Source organism: Bos indicus, chromosome 14 (genome assembly GCF_029378745.1).
Source record: "Bos indicus isolate NIAB-ARS_2022 breed Sahiwal x Tharparkar chromosome 14, NIAB-ARS_B.indTharparkar_mat_pri_1.0, whole genome shotgun sequence".
NCBI lineage: Eukaryota > Metazoa > Chordata > Mammalia > Artiodactyla > Bovidae > Bos > Bos indicus.
In genome coordinates, this window is record NC_091773.1 from 34,961,405 (window position 1) to 34,976,831 (window position 15,427).

Below are 15,427 nucleotides of genomic sequence, written 5' to 3' on the forward strand. Positions count from 1 at the left end.
TCTGGCTCTTGGTATAAGTAAAATGTAGATATCTATATCCATATTCTATGCATTGAGGCAAGAGGTTTTTCTTCTCCATTTATAATAACTAATAATTGGTAGTATTTTTCTGAAGTTGGGCCATGTGGTAAGTGCTTAAGAGTTGTGTTGGTGTAGCTTGCTGTAGCTGAATTTATGAGTTACAACTCTTAATCCAAATGAAATACAATTTTATTTGAGGTAGATCTGCAAGTGGGAGAATGACTATTAATTCTGCAATTCCAAAATAACTAATGTACTTGGTTTGAAGCCAGATACACTGTGAGTTCTGGATTTAAGTGCTCTTGTGGGAAATACAGAGAGAGACTTTAACATATGGATTCTCAGAAGAAAATGCAACTGTTCCATACAAGAAATATTGAGTTATTCTTAGTACTTTTTAATGTGTGGTTGACTATATATTTTTGAGTGGTGCCATTTTTAACACTTGGCAAGGCAAGTCAAAGATCTTCATTTCCTGGGGTAATTTTAATAACTCACCCATTCATATGGCAAGTATTTAGTGAGGATTGATGGGGTAGCTGTGTACTTGATTTGATGAGAAATGCAAGGAAGGTGGAGGCCGGATCTGTCTTCACTGGACTCACAGTGTTGTTAGAAATCACAGCTGATACAAGTGTGTGTGTGTATGTACATGCATAGCTGTGCATATGTGTGTAGGTGTGTATGTATGTGTGTGCTACATGTGTGCTGAGTTACTTCGGATGTGTCCAGCTCTTTGTGACGCTATGGACCATAGCTCGCCAGTCTATGGGATTCTCCAGGCAAGAATACTGGAGTGGGTTGCCATTCCCTCCTCAGGGAATCTTCCTGACCCGGGGATCAAACTCGTGTCTCTTATGTCTCCTGCATTGGCAGGAGGGTTCTTTGGCACTAGCACCAACTTGGAAGCCTGTATGTAGATGTGTATATATGTGTTGTTGTATAGTGGCTAAGTTATGTCCGACTCTTTGCAACCCCATGGACTATAGCCCGCCAGGCTCCTCTGTCCATGGGATTTCCTAGGCAAGAATACTGGAGTGGGTTGCCGTTTCCTTTTTCAGGGAACCTTCCTGACCCAGGGATTAAACCTGTGTCTCCTGCATTGGCAGGTAGATTCTTTACCAGTGAACCATCAAGGAAGCCCAAACATATGTGTAAATGTGTGTATGCATCCGTGTGTGTCTGTGTGTGTATGTGTGTATATATATATATATATATATATATATATATATATATATATAAAACAAGTAGAAAGCAAAGTGGAACTGCATGCTAATGTATCACAAATTCACACCGACTCCCTACAGTGCTATGAGATTTTGCAGTACCTGCCTTTGAGGAGCTCATAGGTGGGGTGAGTTGAACCAGGTGGGTGGGGTGATCATCAAGGGTTGAGCCAACTCCCTTCTTGTTGTGAGAAAGCGGTTGTCATAGCTCTAAGTTCTGCCTATGAAGGGGGTGTCAGAGCAGAAGGTGAGTGTGAGGATATTCTTGGAAGAAAGTGTAACCATAATGGGCTTTGTGTGCACACACTGAGAGAGGGCAAAGAAGAAAAGAGGCTTCCGTTGAGCTCAGAGGCCTCCTTTGAGAACTGAGTTACATCTTGCAAGAAGTTCATATATTACAATGACAAATATTCATAATTTGTATGATCTGTGTATGACAAAGAGAGATGAATGGAAAGAGAGGCCAGGCAAGAACATCCCCACAGGCAAAGGTGCAGGAGGTAGAAATTGGTACATAGGGAGGGTGGTTCATTGAAATAGAGGACCTTTTACTAAAAAGAACTCAAACAAGATGGATTTATGGGTGAATAGGCTAAAGGTTTGGCTCAAATGAGAAATGTGGTGTTTACAAAATACAAAACATGGGGGACTTCCCTAGTGGTCCAGTGGCTGAGACTCTGTGCTCCTAATGCAGGGGCCGTGGGTTTGATCCCTGGTCAGGGAACTAGATCTCACATGCTGCAACTAAGAGTTGACATGTGGCAACTAAGATCCTGCATGTCATAACTAAGACCTGGTGTAGCCAAATAAATAACCAAACAAAATATAAAATATGATGTAGGTGCAAGTGGTTCCAAGAGGAGACAGCACAGTATATTGGTTAAACACAGACTGAATTTGAATCATGGCTCCATCACTTGATGACTGTGTGATCCTGGGCAAGTTATTCATCATCTCTGTGCCTTAGCATCCACACCTATAAGAAGGGGAAAGTCACAGTTCTTACCTTGCAGGATTGTTGTGAAGATTAAATGATTCGATATTTTTAAGGACTTAGAACAAGCCCAGCACCTTTATATACATCAATAAAATGATAGACACTAGGTAATAGACACACATTATGGATTCTTAAGAGGGAGGTGATAAAATAGTGCATGAGGACATTTATCCTGGTGATGATAGACAGGGCAGACTGGAGTGAGGGGCATTCTGGAGAAATGGGAAGACAAGACAAGACAGATAACGTGGATGTCTGGATGAAGACAGTGGGGGCTTGGAGTAGGCTGGAGGAAACAAAGAGATTTGAATAAAACAGGAGTCCCCAACCTCTGGGATCTAATGCCTGATGATCTGAGGTGGAGCTGATATAATTAATAGTAATAAAAATAAATTGCACAGTAAATGCTTGAATTATCCCAAAAGCACCCCGCCACGGTCTGTGGAAAAATTATGAAGACATGCAGCCGCTGGTGCCACAAAGTTTGGGTACTACTGGAATAGAATTCATATTTCAAAGAAAGAAAGAATTGTTAGTACTTGGTGGGGAGTGGTATGAGGTTGTGAGAAGTTGTAGCCAGGGAGGACTGGTGTCAGTGGTGTGAGAGGCTGGGAAGAGAGTGGTGCCATGGACAACAAATGAGGGAAGTTATGCATGGATGGACCTCAAAGCTTCAGCCATGAAGTCTACAGCACTTTGCCTGAATGTGTTCAAATTGTAATAATCATTAGCTAGAATTTCATCTTCCTTTGTGCTTTTGTGCAATTCTTTGGCCATCTGTTCTGAGAACAATTGTAAATGTCAGTGCTCTTTGAATGGGAAGCAAATTCTAAAAGAAGAGATTTCTGATTTAAAAACATGTGCTTTGAGCATTTAATTCAATTAAAAATAAGAGAAGGAAAAGCCTTTTTAATCCCTTAGAATTTTACTGAATACAGTTGAAAACTTATTTCAGTTGGGGATGGAAAAAAACCCCACAAACAATGAACCACAATAAAACAAAAACTACGTTAAGAAATGACCCTGAGGCAAAGTCTTAAATCTTATAGGTCAATAGGTCAATATCCTTCAAAAACTGTAATTATAGCTCTTTATTCTTCCACGGGCTTACTGTGTCATGTTAAGGTTATTCACTCCCGTTACCATAGCCCATAATGTCACTTGAGGTATCCTTATGGCTTCTCCAGGTATTAAAGAAGCTTGATATGTTTTTGTTTCATTAATCTTTTCTCAGAGGCCAGTGATGAGTTCATCTGACTCTTTTCCATCAAGTTGAAAATTCTTTTCAATTAAAAACTCATCTCTACAGATGGTATTAGCATCAAGAGAGGCCTATTCTGTCTATAATAACAAATATTGAGATATTTCAGGAATTGCTCTATAAATCATTGAAGTAGAATTGACTAAAGGGTTCAGTTGTGTGTGTGTGTGTGTGTGTGTGTGTGTTGTTCTGAGTGAATAAAATTTTGAACTGATGAGAATTTGGCCTGTATGCCTTATTTTTGCTGCAATGGATCTATTTCAGGGCCTGGATGATTTTGTTGCACATTAATGTGAACTATTGTGAATATTTTAACTAAGCTATCAACTATGAAATACTTTATCCAAAACAGTATGATTACAAAGATGATAAGAGACATAGTTTAAACCAGGAGAGAATGCTCTGTTACAGAGGATTAGAAAGACTATTTATTGAATAGTATGGATTTCTTCCAAGCCCCCGTGTGCAGAAAGCATGCAATGCGTGAATAATTCATCTAGAAATTCTATCGTGAAGTTGTATCAGTTTCCACAGTAAAACCTGGCCATGGAGGAGGAAAATACATCAACATCTGTGACAAGCTCTATGAAGAGACAGTGGCAAAGCCTTTCAGGCACCAGGAGCAAAGCAAAATATAATAAATTCACTTAAGTGTCAAATTTGTGTCGGCTGAATAATGACACCATATGTCTGGGCTGCTATGTCACCGTAGGCTGCTCTAAAAAAACACATGGCTTTATGGAAACGGCTGTCAGCCGGGGGAAGAAACCTGGCTGGAGACCGCCTTTCTATCAAAGAAAAAAAAAAAAAAAAAAAACAGAGGCTGAACAGTAAATGCAGTTCTGATGATCAGAAATGACTTTTTTTTTTTTTCCCTAACCAATTTGCCAGCATCTAGAGTGAGCCTGCTATTGAGATTGGGACACGAAGAGTTAGAGGCTGTCTTGGGTGTGTCCCTTCAGAAATGAGTGGGAGTAAGGCTTTCCAATTCATCAGCTAAACTGCTCTGTGTGGATCTTAGCAATATACCTTGTATTCATCCGGCTCTCTGAGCAACTCATTTCACAGCATCTTATAGTGATTGTCTCACCAACCCTTACAGCATCTCCAGGAAGAATCAAGGACTCATATTTGCTCCAGAGCAAACTGAGGCTCAGAAAGCTTATTGACCACATTCAATAAGGTGGTCTGGTTGACCACATTCAGTAAGGCGTGGTTCTGGGGACAACACAACCTTCTTTACTCCAGAGAGTCACTGTTTGACCAGGCATGCAAGACGTGCTTTAAGGGAAGGAGGATTTGTCTTTCTCTCCCGGGCCTCTGCCTCCTCCTAATGGCGCACACAGCGTTGGCCGGGTGCCCACATCCAGGCTACTTCTCCACTCCAAAGGCACTGCGCCTGGGTTTGGCAGCCGTGAGAGGGTTGATTCCATAGTTATACACTGGAATGCTGTTAGCAGACTCTTCATGCTTGAACACAGAGACCCCATTGCATGGTGATTGCGTCCTGGGTAATGGCTCTAAAGGTCCGTCTAGACAAAGCTATGGTTTTTCCAGTAGTCATGTATGGATGTGAGAACTGGATCATAAAGAAGGCTGAGCACTGAAGAATTGATGCTTTCAAATTGTGGTGCTGGAGAAGACTCTTGAGAGTCCTTTGGACATCAAGGAGATCAAAGCAGTGAATCCTAAAGGAAATCAACCCTGAATATTCACTGGAAGGACTGATGCTGAAACTCCAATACTTGGGCCACCTGATCTGAAGAGGTGACTCATTGGAAAAGACTCTGATGCTAGGAAAGATTGAAGGCAAGAGGAGAAGGGGACAACAGAGGATGACATGGTTGGGTAGTATCACTGACTCCATGGATGTGAGTTTAAACAAACTCAGGGAGATAGTGAGGAACAGGGAAGCCTGGTGTGCTGCAGTCCACGGGGTTGCAGAGAATCAGACACGACTTGGTGGCTGAACAAACAACAATTGTTCAGAACAATATTCTGAACAGCCTGGGACTCTGCAAAGCATCCAGTCTACTGCACACTGGAGTCAGCAGCTCCATCTCAGCTGCACACCACCACCTTCTTCTGTCCCTTGGTTTTCCATCACAATGAGTCCAATGGTACCTAAAGGAGATTGAGGCAAAGATAAAGACTTTAGAATGAGTTATGCTTAATTTTATTCACAAGGGCATAGGCAGGACCAAAGCAATTGTGTGACTCAATCTGATATAAGGAAAACTACGTATGTGTTAGTTTTCTACTGAAGACATTCCCCCAAAGAATTTAAAGTTAAAAACTTTTAAACAAAGCACTCAACAAAAGGGTGCATATCTGAGTCACTTGGAGGGATTTCCTGTGTGTGTATGTGTATATGTGTGAGTGTGTTCTCAGAGACTGATACACTGGATCTGGAGTACAGCCTGAGATTTTAATACCCCTTTCCACGGTGAATATGATGTGAAATACATGATGCCTTAGAGGGCTGCACACACCCTAGTGCCTCTAACCCTGCTTCTAGGGAGTATACAACATAAAGTGCAAAGTGAAACAGATAAAAGAGATTTGTGGTTTACTGGTCAGACAAAGGTGTTTCCCCTTCAGCTGCTGCTGCTGCTAAGTCGCTTCAGTCGTGTCCGACTCTGTGTGACCCCAGAGATGGCAGCCCACCAGGCTCCCCCGTCCCTGGGATTCTCCAGGCAAGAACACTGGAGTGGGTTGCCATTTCCTTCTCCAATGCATGAAAGTGAAAAGTGAAAGGGAAGTCGCTCAGTCGTGTCCGACTCTTCACGACCCCATGGACTCCAGCCTACCAGGCTCCTCCGTCAATGGGATTTTCCAAGCAAGAGTACTGGAGTGGGGTGCCATTGCCTTCTCCGCAGTGTAATGTAAAGAAATGGAGAATATATGAGAAGTGCAGCAGTTCAAATGGAATGGACTTTTAGACTTGTAAAGGAAACCTGGGGAGCAACCACAGCTAGGATGTGTCTGATGGAGTCCCTTGTCCCACTACCATCCTGGTCCCACCCCAGTTCTCAGTTGGCTGCTTCCCCCTTTCTTGAAATCAAAAGGCAGAGATTATACACAGGGAAGATGGCCACAAATTCAGAAAGGATGCCTATTTCTCCATCCCCTTGAACTTGGGCTGAGCCTATGACTGCTTTAATCAACAAGGTATGTCAGGAGTGATGCCCTGTCATTCTCTCTCTCTCTGTCTTTGCTTCTTTCTTACCACATTAGCTCTGAGATTACCTCCTTTAGAGACCCACCTGCCATGCTGACAGGTGGCCCAAATCACGTGAGTCTGCACCCGAGCATTTTGTTCAGCATTCTTAGCTAAGCTTGTGGCCAAGAACTGTCAGCTTGGAGAGTGAACTGCCTTGGGCGTTCCAGCCCCATCGAGCCACCATGTGACCAAAAGGACTGGTTTCTGTGACCAAAATTGGCTGTATTTTAAATTCTCACTCTGATGACATCTTTGCTTTGAGATAATGTTTCTTTTCCCTCCTGACATAAAGAGTGGCAGCCTGGCCTCCACCAGAGTCTCTAAAAAAGCACTGCTGTTACTATGATGGTTGTGAAGGTGACCATGGACCCAAAGGTAAGGCCTGGGAATCTGAATCAAGCTGCCATCTCTGTTACTATTGAAGCTACTGGTGCCTCTGGAACTTGAGGAAATACTTCATTATTTAACTAGTGATGTAAGTCCCTATGTCTTTATACTTTAAAAATATTTGTTCAATTGAACTAAAGAGATAAGTCATACTGCTTAGATTCTTTATTATTTTTTAGTGGGGAGGACTGAGATATTCTAACTTAACTCTGAATCAATGTTGCTAAAGTGGGAACATTTGGCCTACACAGAGACTGACAAATTGATTAAATGGGGTCCAGTTGTTGTTGGAGGTTGTTTAGTTACTAACTCATGTCCAACTCTTGAGACCCCATGGTCTGTAGCCCACCGGGCTCCTCTGTCCATGGGATTCTCCAGGCAGGAATACTGGAGTGGGTAGCCATTTCCTTCTCCAGGGGATCTTCCCAATCCGGGGATCGAACCCACATCTCCTGCATTGCAGGGGAATTCTTTACCGACTGAGCCATCTAATCAGGTTTTTCTCGACAGAAACTCATGCTTTATTTATGTGAGCTAATTAGCAGTCCCCAAGCTTTTTGGCACCAGGGACTGGTTTTGCAGAAGACAGTTTTTCCACAAGGCTTTACATTTATTGTGTACTTTTTTTGTATTATTACACCAGTTCCACCTCAGATCATCAAACATTAGATCCTAGAGGTTGAGGACCCTTGAACTAAAGGATTTGACTAGCTTTTCAATCCTCTAAATGAGTAGAAGATGAAAGCTTTTTCTCTTTAGATATCAGTGACAACTTTAACAACATCCCAGTCTAACAAATAGGAAATATTTAAGAAACAAAGATTGAAAATCCAGCTGAGAACAGATTTTAATCTCTAATGTGCTAATTCAATACATGTTCAGTATCACATTTTTTACACTAATATTTCTGGGAAATATTTATCTTATCTTTTTATCTGTTTTAAAGGACTAAAGTAAAAACAGATGGAAGGTATCTGAAGTATATGATCATTGATTGAAAATATAAGGCTATATACAAACATAATGAGATGAGGAAATGGGAAAACAAGAGGAAATAAATAAATATGGAGCAAGAGAATGTAAGAGGCAATGGCCTTCTGACAGTATGTTATGAACAGCTCAGTTCTCTTATATGTGGGTTTGGAAAATTGGAGGGAAGGAGAAAGTCCATGCTTCCTGGGTATCTAGGCATCAAGAGATTAATGAGAAAATGAAGGGGGGACCTTTATGCCTGAAACAGAACCCTCTTTGATGTTCTCCTTTGGGATTCTAGGAGAAATAAGATCAGAAAAGGATTCCACTAACTGATTAGGCTATTTACTCTAACAGTGATATGGTGATTGGACAATGATTAATCCCCTTTGACATTGATGTATTTCCAGTGTCATGAAGAATCTTAGAAAAATGGAAACATCAGAAAGAACTGGGAAAATGGATGCTTTTCATAACATTTTAACCAAAAAATAAAGCCTGGAGTGGGGGGCTCCATCTTCAGAAAGTTAGATACTAATGTTGGGAAATTGTTGTTAAATATTTTGAAAAGTAAACTGAGTTCCTTTGAATTATGTTAGACTTGGTAGTTTTGTAGTTTTCGTAGTAGAATATGAATAGGTTCCTGCTTAGTTAACTTGGCTGTTTTTCCTCCTAATGAACATCTGGTTAAATTCTTATATACAAATGTGAAGAAATTATATTTTTTGGAGATACAGTTCTAGCAGTCCATGGGACACTTGGAACTCTCTTTAACCTGCCAAAAGATGCTCTGATAACTTTCGAATTTTGAGACTCATTTTGTCAGATGCGTTGGCAAGAGGCCTACACTTGAGGAGTAAACCTTTTAGAAGTCGGACCCCTCAGCCAATTTGGAAGATTTTAAATTTTTGTTGGAACAATGAAGTTGAGTTCTAAACCCTTTCACCACATGTTATAAATATTAACAATGAAGGTAATGTGGGTGGTGGAGATTTTTTTTGAAATGGGAATTTCAAATTGGCTGAGATGATAATAAAGCCCTTCACTGAGAAATAGAACAGGAGGTTGTTCTAATTTTATATTTGCCTATTTTTCATGAAGGAAAAGGGAACAAGCAGCAGCTTCAGCATAGTAATCAAGTTTATAGTCTCAGTACTAATGGATATAATGGGTTAGGCCAAACTACACAAGTATTTATAGTTTGAAATTTTGAAGAGGCACATTGCTTAGTAGTTAAGAAGGCAGGTTTTATGGTCAGTTTCCCTGGGCTTAAGCAATAGCTCTGACACTTACAAAATATATGAACTCGAGGCATATAGACATTAAGCAACTTGCCCAGTTTTCTCACCCTAATGCCTGCTAGAGTTATTAATCAGACTTAACTTATGAAATAGTTGTGAAGATTCATTTTAGTTCTTGTTATGATATCTAGGGTAAGACACAAAATGCTTAATAAATATTAGTTGTTGCAATCATTATTGAAAAGAAAAAAATTGCCCATGAAATACATTTATTCACTCAAGAAAAAGAATTTCTTATTTGTTAGTATTTTCTAGTATCAGATACTGGAAAAGAGAGTGGGGAGTTGAAAGAATTTCCACAATTATGCACATGACTTTCAGGAATTATTCCTTAAATGAGAATCTTATAATGCTTAATATATTGGCTAGTGGTTTTAATTTCTTTAATGTTATTGTTGTCATTGTTTAATCACTAAATTGTGTCTGACTCTTTTGTGACCCCATGGACTGTAGCCCGTCAGGCTTCTCTGTCCATGGGATTTCCCAGGCAAGATTACTAAAGTGGGTTGCCATTTCCTTCTCCAGAGGACCTTCCCAACCCAGAGACTGAACCTGTGTCTCCTACATTGGCAGGTGGATTCTTTACCACTGAACCACCGGGGAAGTCCTAAGTTCCCCTGTAATACAATTCCTTAAGTAGATGTTGGGCTATAACACTTCTCTTACCTTGCTGGATATGGAAAATCTCCAGCATTCCCTTCATTTTATTACTGAACCAAAATTATGCTCCCATATTACCAGCCAAGCAACAGGGACAAGACACTCTGTAGCCACATGGGAACATGGCACACAGCAGGCAGGCACAGCAGAATGCAGTCTGAAATACAGAACCGAGGTCAGAAAATGTCACTCCTGGAGGTGAATGCAAGAAGAGAAAACTTTACGGATTGGTCGGTCATCTGCTCAAGTTGCAGAAGCGAGCCCTCTGGCTGGAGTCTAATTTGCGTGTTGCCCACAAAGTTATTTAGTTCCCAAATTGTCAACTGGAGATGTAGGATGTTTCCCAAATTCAGTCAAGGGCTCTGGACCTTTTGCCTGGTACTGTCAAAGTTATCAGGGTGTTTTGTTATATTTTTTTCCCCCAGGAAAAAATGTTGAAATCTATTTAATACATGTAGATCACCTATTTAAATAGATAATCACTGTATCATTTGGGATGGTGGTGACTTACCTATATATGAGAAAAGATCAGGAGGCTCATTTAGCAGTGTCGGCACTGGCTTGAAGACCATCCTTCTGTCCTCTTTGAGAACTATGCCTGGAAGTGGAGTTGGGCAGCACAGTTTATCATCCCTTGGTGGTACTTCTTGTGAGCATCACCCAACTTCCTTTTAAATGTAGATTCCCATGTGACTTTTCCTCTAGAGGAAAGAATGGTCTAATCACACTCAAGAGCTTCTCAGAGCCTTTGGGAGTTATACTTGTCACTGTGAATTAATTTATTGATGTTTTGAATCGGTCTCATAGGTATTTGGCTCATGTCAATATCTGAGAGCCAGTCACCCTCAGTCAGTAGAAACAGAAAAACCCAAGCACTGTACATTGCGGAGTGGGAATAAACAAGGGCTACAGGGCACTTTTGCAAGATACTATCATGCAGTGTCAGCCGGGGGCAGTCAGTATGCTCATTGACCTTGCTCACCTGCAGTGAGAGACTGGAATCTTAGGGCAATCCAGCCTCCCTTTCTTCCACCTTCCATCAGTAATGACATACATTACCACAATCCCCCGAGGCCAGGCTGGCAGTGTTCTGATTTGTCATAAACTTGCAGAGAGTGGGAAGGAAGTAATTCGATTGACTAAGGAATTAGTGAGTATAGCCGCTGAGATCCTATGAGGTTTCTTAATCTTACCTCCAATTATGACATCATCGGCACATCATCAAGAAGACTCTTGATTTGTGGTAGGTTTTCTTGGCCCCAATTCAATTCTATGAAAAACTGAAGATGAGTTTTTATTTCTTACATCTCAAATTCTTGGCAATTATCCAGAGAAATACAGTATCAAAAGGTAGTCACTGTGTTTAAAGTCTGTCTTATTTAGCAGGGTGATATAAGACTCATGGCTCAGGAAATGTGTCTGAGAGCTAGAGAAGAATGAAAGCATATCACAGAAATATGGCTAATATGGAAACACTTCCTCACCAACATGCCATTGTTTCCTTAACATTTTGGATCTTAAATGTGATTCTAAGCATTCTTATCCTAGAAGAAATAAATCACTCTCAATGTTGTTAGGGCCTAGATAATAAAAAGTTTTAATTATGCATATCCTATTTGTTCCCATAAAGTCTAAAGAAAATATTGACTATTTTTATCTTGCCTGTTTAATTCCCCTGAAGGAATATTATGAGAGAAAATCCATATACCTTTTAAGAATCAGTTTGAAATGAGGAATACTTGTCCTTTTATAAAAAGGGCCAACCAGGGAATTGCCTGGCAATCTAGTGGTTAAGACTTCCTGCTTCCACTGCAGGGGGCTGGGGTTCCATCTCTGGTTGGGGAACCAAGATCCTACATGCCACGTGGCATGGTCAAGAAAAATAGTGAAGTAAATAAGAAAGAGAAAAACAAATATTGTATATTCATGCACATATGTGGAATCTAGAAAAATGGTATGCTATGCTATGCTAAGTCACTTCAGTCGTGTCCGACTCTGTGCGACCCATAGATGGCAGCCCACCAGGCTCCCCCGTCCCTGGGATTCTCCAGGCAAGAACACTGGAGTGGGTTGCCATTTCCTTCTCCAATGCATGAAAGTGAAAAGTGAAAGTGAAGTCGCTCAGTTGTGTCCGACTGTTAGCGACCCCACGGATTGCTAAGAGGCCTCTCCATCGATGGGATTTTCCAAGCAAGAGTACTGGAGTGGGGTGCCATTGCCTTCTCTGAGAAAAATGGTATAGATGATCCTATTTGCAAAGAAGAAATAGAAACACAGACATACAGAACACATGTATGGGTACCAAGGGCTTCCCTGGTGGCTCAGATGGTAAAGAATCTTCCCACAATGTAGGAAACCTGGGTTTGATCCCTGGGGAATCCCCTGGAGAAGGGAATGGCTATCCACCCCAGTATTCTAGCCTGAAGAATTTCATGGACAGAGGAGCCTGGCGGGCTACAGTACATGGGGTCGCGAGCAGTCGGGCTCGACTGAGAGACTAACGCTTTCACTTTCAAGAGGCGGGAAAGGAGGGTGGGAGGAATTTGTAGATTGGGACAATATATATACACTGTTGACACTGTGTATAAAATAGATACTAATGAGAACCTGCTGTATAGCCCAGGGAACTCTCCTGGATGCTCTGTGACCTAAATGGAAAGGAGATCCAAAAGGGAGGGGATGTATGTACACATATAGCTGATTCACTCTGCTGTACGGTAGAAATGAACACAACATTGTAAAAGAACTATACTCCGGTAACAATTAAATAAAATAACAAAAACAAAAGGTGGGTGAGCCAACCCAACACAGCTGTGGCTTCCAGAAGCTGCTCTGATTTACCTGTAGAAAGTGGCAGCAAACCCCCATGAACCCGCCCAGAAACTCCCCCAGGCCCCAAACCTGCCAGCAGAAACCACTAACAAGGTGATTTCTCTGCACCGACACTCCCTTCCTGTTTGCCAGAAATGCAAAGATGGGCAACCTCATAAACTCAGGCTACCTTTGTTCCCCCTGAAGTCGGGCTACCTTTGCTCCCCCTGAAGTCACAAGTTCTTTGTTTATCTTTTCTTTTTGAACCCTGAGAAAAGTATATCAAAGTGACTTGGTCAGCCAAACGTTTGTGCACTTAGGAACTGGCGCTATGACAAATGCCTGCTGAGAAGAGAAAAGATTTCTGTGTTTCTTAGTGTCATTTTCTCCCTTGAGATGTTTCCAGAGACTTGAAAGGAGGGCTGTACTGAGGAACTGATTAAACTGGCTCATATTAAAATCGAACGTTGGTGTGAACAACCAGCCCTGCCTGCCTCTGCTCCCAGCCCAGCAAGCCCAGGTAAGTAGGATCACTTATCACAGAAATGAGAGCTGGAAAATACCATTCCAGCCCTCAGCTCCTTCTACCTGGCAAGGGGAGAGTTGTTCCCTGTGGTCTCCATTGTTTAGTCTGGTTGAATTTTAAAACATACTTCAGAAAGAGAGTGGCCCAAATTTCCTTGGGGAGTTCTCTCCTTAGACGAATACTAGTTCGGCTAATAAGTTGAAGATTTCTTTTGGTTTAAGCTCATCCCATTATTTCAAGACAGTTGTTGCCTCTTTCTGTGCTTTGTGGTCTCAGGAAATTCTTGAGTTCTCCAGTTTCTCCACATCTGAAGAAGGGGAATTGTCTCATCATTAAAATAGTGTTTGGAGAAGACGAGAGGGCGGGGCCATGGTGAGTGTTGAAACCATCTGCTCCATCATGAGCTTCATGTGGCCTCAACATTGTTTCAGAAAACCTGAGTATTTCCCAAATCAGAAGAAAGCGCTGGTGAATCTTGACGTTGGCCTTGCTACGTGGTAGAGATGTTGAGCTCAAGACCGAGAGGATGATCCGGATCCCAGGGTCTATCCTGGGTTCTGGGTCTGGTGGGCCGCCTGACCTGAATCCTTGAGTGAATTGAGAAGGTTGCTATGTTTGTAGGAAGCGTCGACCAGCACTTCCAGCATTTTCTCCTTCTTCCAGGCTTTCCAGGCGTCCTTCACACCTCTCCACAGCCGTTCTGTCTAGAACTCTTACCTTCACTCACCTTCCCTAAAATTGTCACCCTGGAGACTTCCCTGGCCATTCCAGTGGTTAGACTTCACTTTCCAGTCCAGAGGTCGGAGAACTAAGATCACACATGCCTTGAGGCCAAAAGAACATTAAAAAAAAAAACAAACAAAAAACCCCCCAGAACCACTATTGTAACAAATTCAATGTGTTGTTGTTTAGTTGCCAAGTCATGTTCAACTTTTTGTGACCCATGGATAGTAACCTGCCAGGCTCCTCTCTGTCCATGGAATTCTCCTGGCAAGAATACTGGAGTGAGTTTCCATTTCCTTCTCCAGGGATTCTTCCTGACCCAGGGATTGAACTTGTATCTCCTGCATTGGGAGGAAGATTCTTTAACTCTGAACCACCAGGGAAGCCCAAATTCAATAAAGACATTAAAAGTAGTCCACGTAAAAAAAAAGAAAAATCTTGAAAAAAAAAATTTTCACTTTGGAAAGTATTTGCTAAAGCAACCAAACTATAGAACTGATGCTGGGGTAGCACTCCTCCTGACCACTTTGGGGCATTTACCTTTAACAGTCTTCAGTGCCTTTAATCTGAAGGAGCACTCTTCTAACCCCAAAATTCCAGGTGCTTGGGACAGAATTGGCAACTGTGGAAACTTTTTGTGTGTGTGTGGAGATCCTGGAGAGATGGGGGCTTATCACAACACTTCAGAAATCATGCCACGAAAAGAAAGTGCTAGGCATATTTGAGAGCTCAGCAATATGATTTTTGAACTTCATTTCTGTCTCTGTGAGGCATGTACCATTACTATTCCTATTTTATTACTAAGCAAACTAAGTCTTGGGGAGCTTAAGTAACTTGGCCAAGATTCCTTAGTAAGAGAAACAATTGAAATTGAACTTTTGCACTCAGACCCTAAACTTTATGTTTGTAAATCACCTGTAATTTTAGTAGTGGTGGTGCGAGTGATTCTTGCCATGGCAGTGATGGTTTATGTACCAGGAGGGCTTCCCCAGTGGCTCAGGGGTAAAGAGTCTCTCTGCAATGCAGGAGAGTTGCAGGAGATGAGGTTTCAATCCTGGGATCAGGAAGATCCCCCTGGAGAAGCAAATGGTAAGCCACTCTAGTATTCTTGCCTGGAAAAATCCCATGGACAGAGGAACCTGGCGGGCTGTAGTCCATGGGGTCACAGAGAGTCAGACATGACTGAGCAACCAAACAACAAACCACAACAATGCACCAGGCATGTAATAAGCCCTTCATGTGTGTTATCCAATTTAATCCTCAGGATTGTCCCATGAGACAGGTAGACTTAAAATATTCCCTTTTTATACACAAGGGAA

At 41.7% G+C, this 15,427-nt stretch overlaps 1 long non-coding RNA gene across 1 annotated transcript; it reads right to left on the reverse strand.

Moving 5' to 3' along the window:
• Positions 1-5,530: 5,530 nt before the first annotated feature.
• LOC139186809 (uncharacterized) lies at positions 5,531-10,715 on the reverse strand. The gene is made up of 3 exons (XR_011570416.1): positions 10,560-10,715; positions 10,055-10,205; positions 5,531-5,629 (listed from the first exon to the last, which is right to left on the reverse strand). It is a non-coding gene; the product is annotated as an uncharacterized lncRNA (long non-coding RNA).
• Between the last annotated feature and the right edge of the window lie 4,712 nt (positions 10,716-15,427).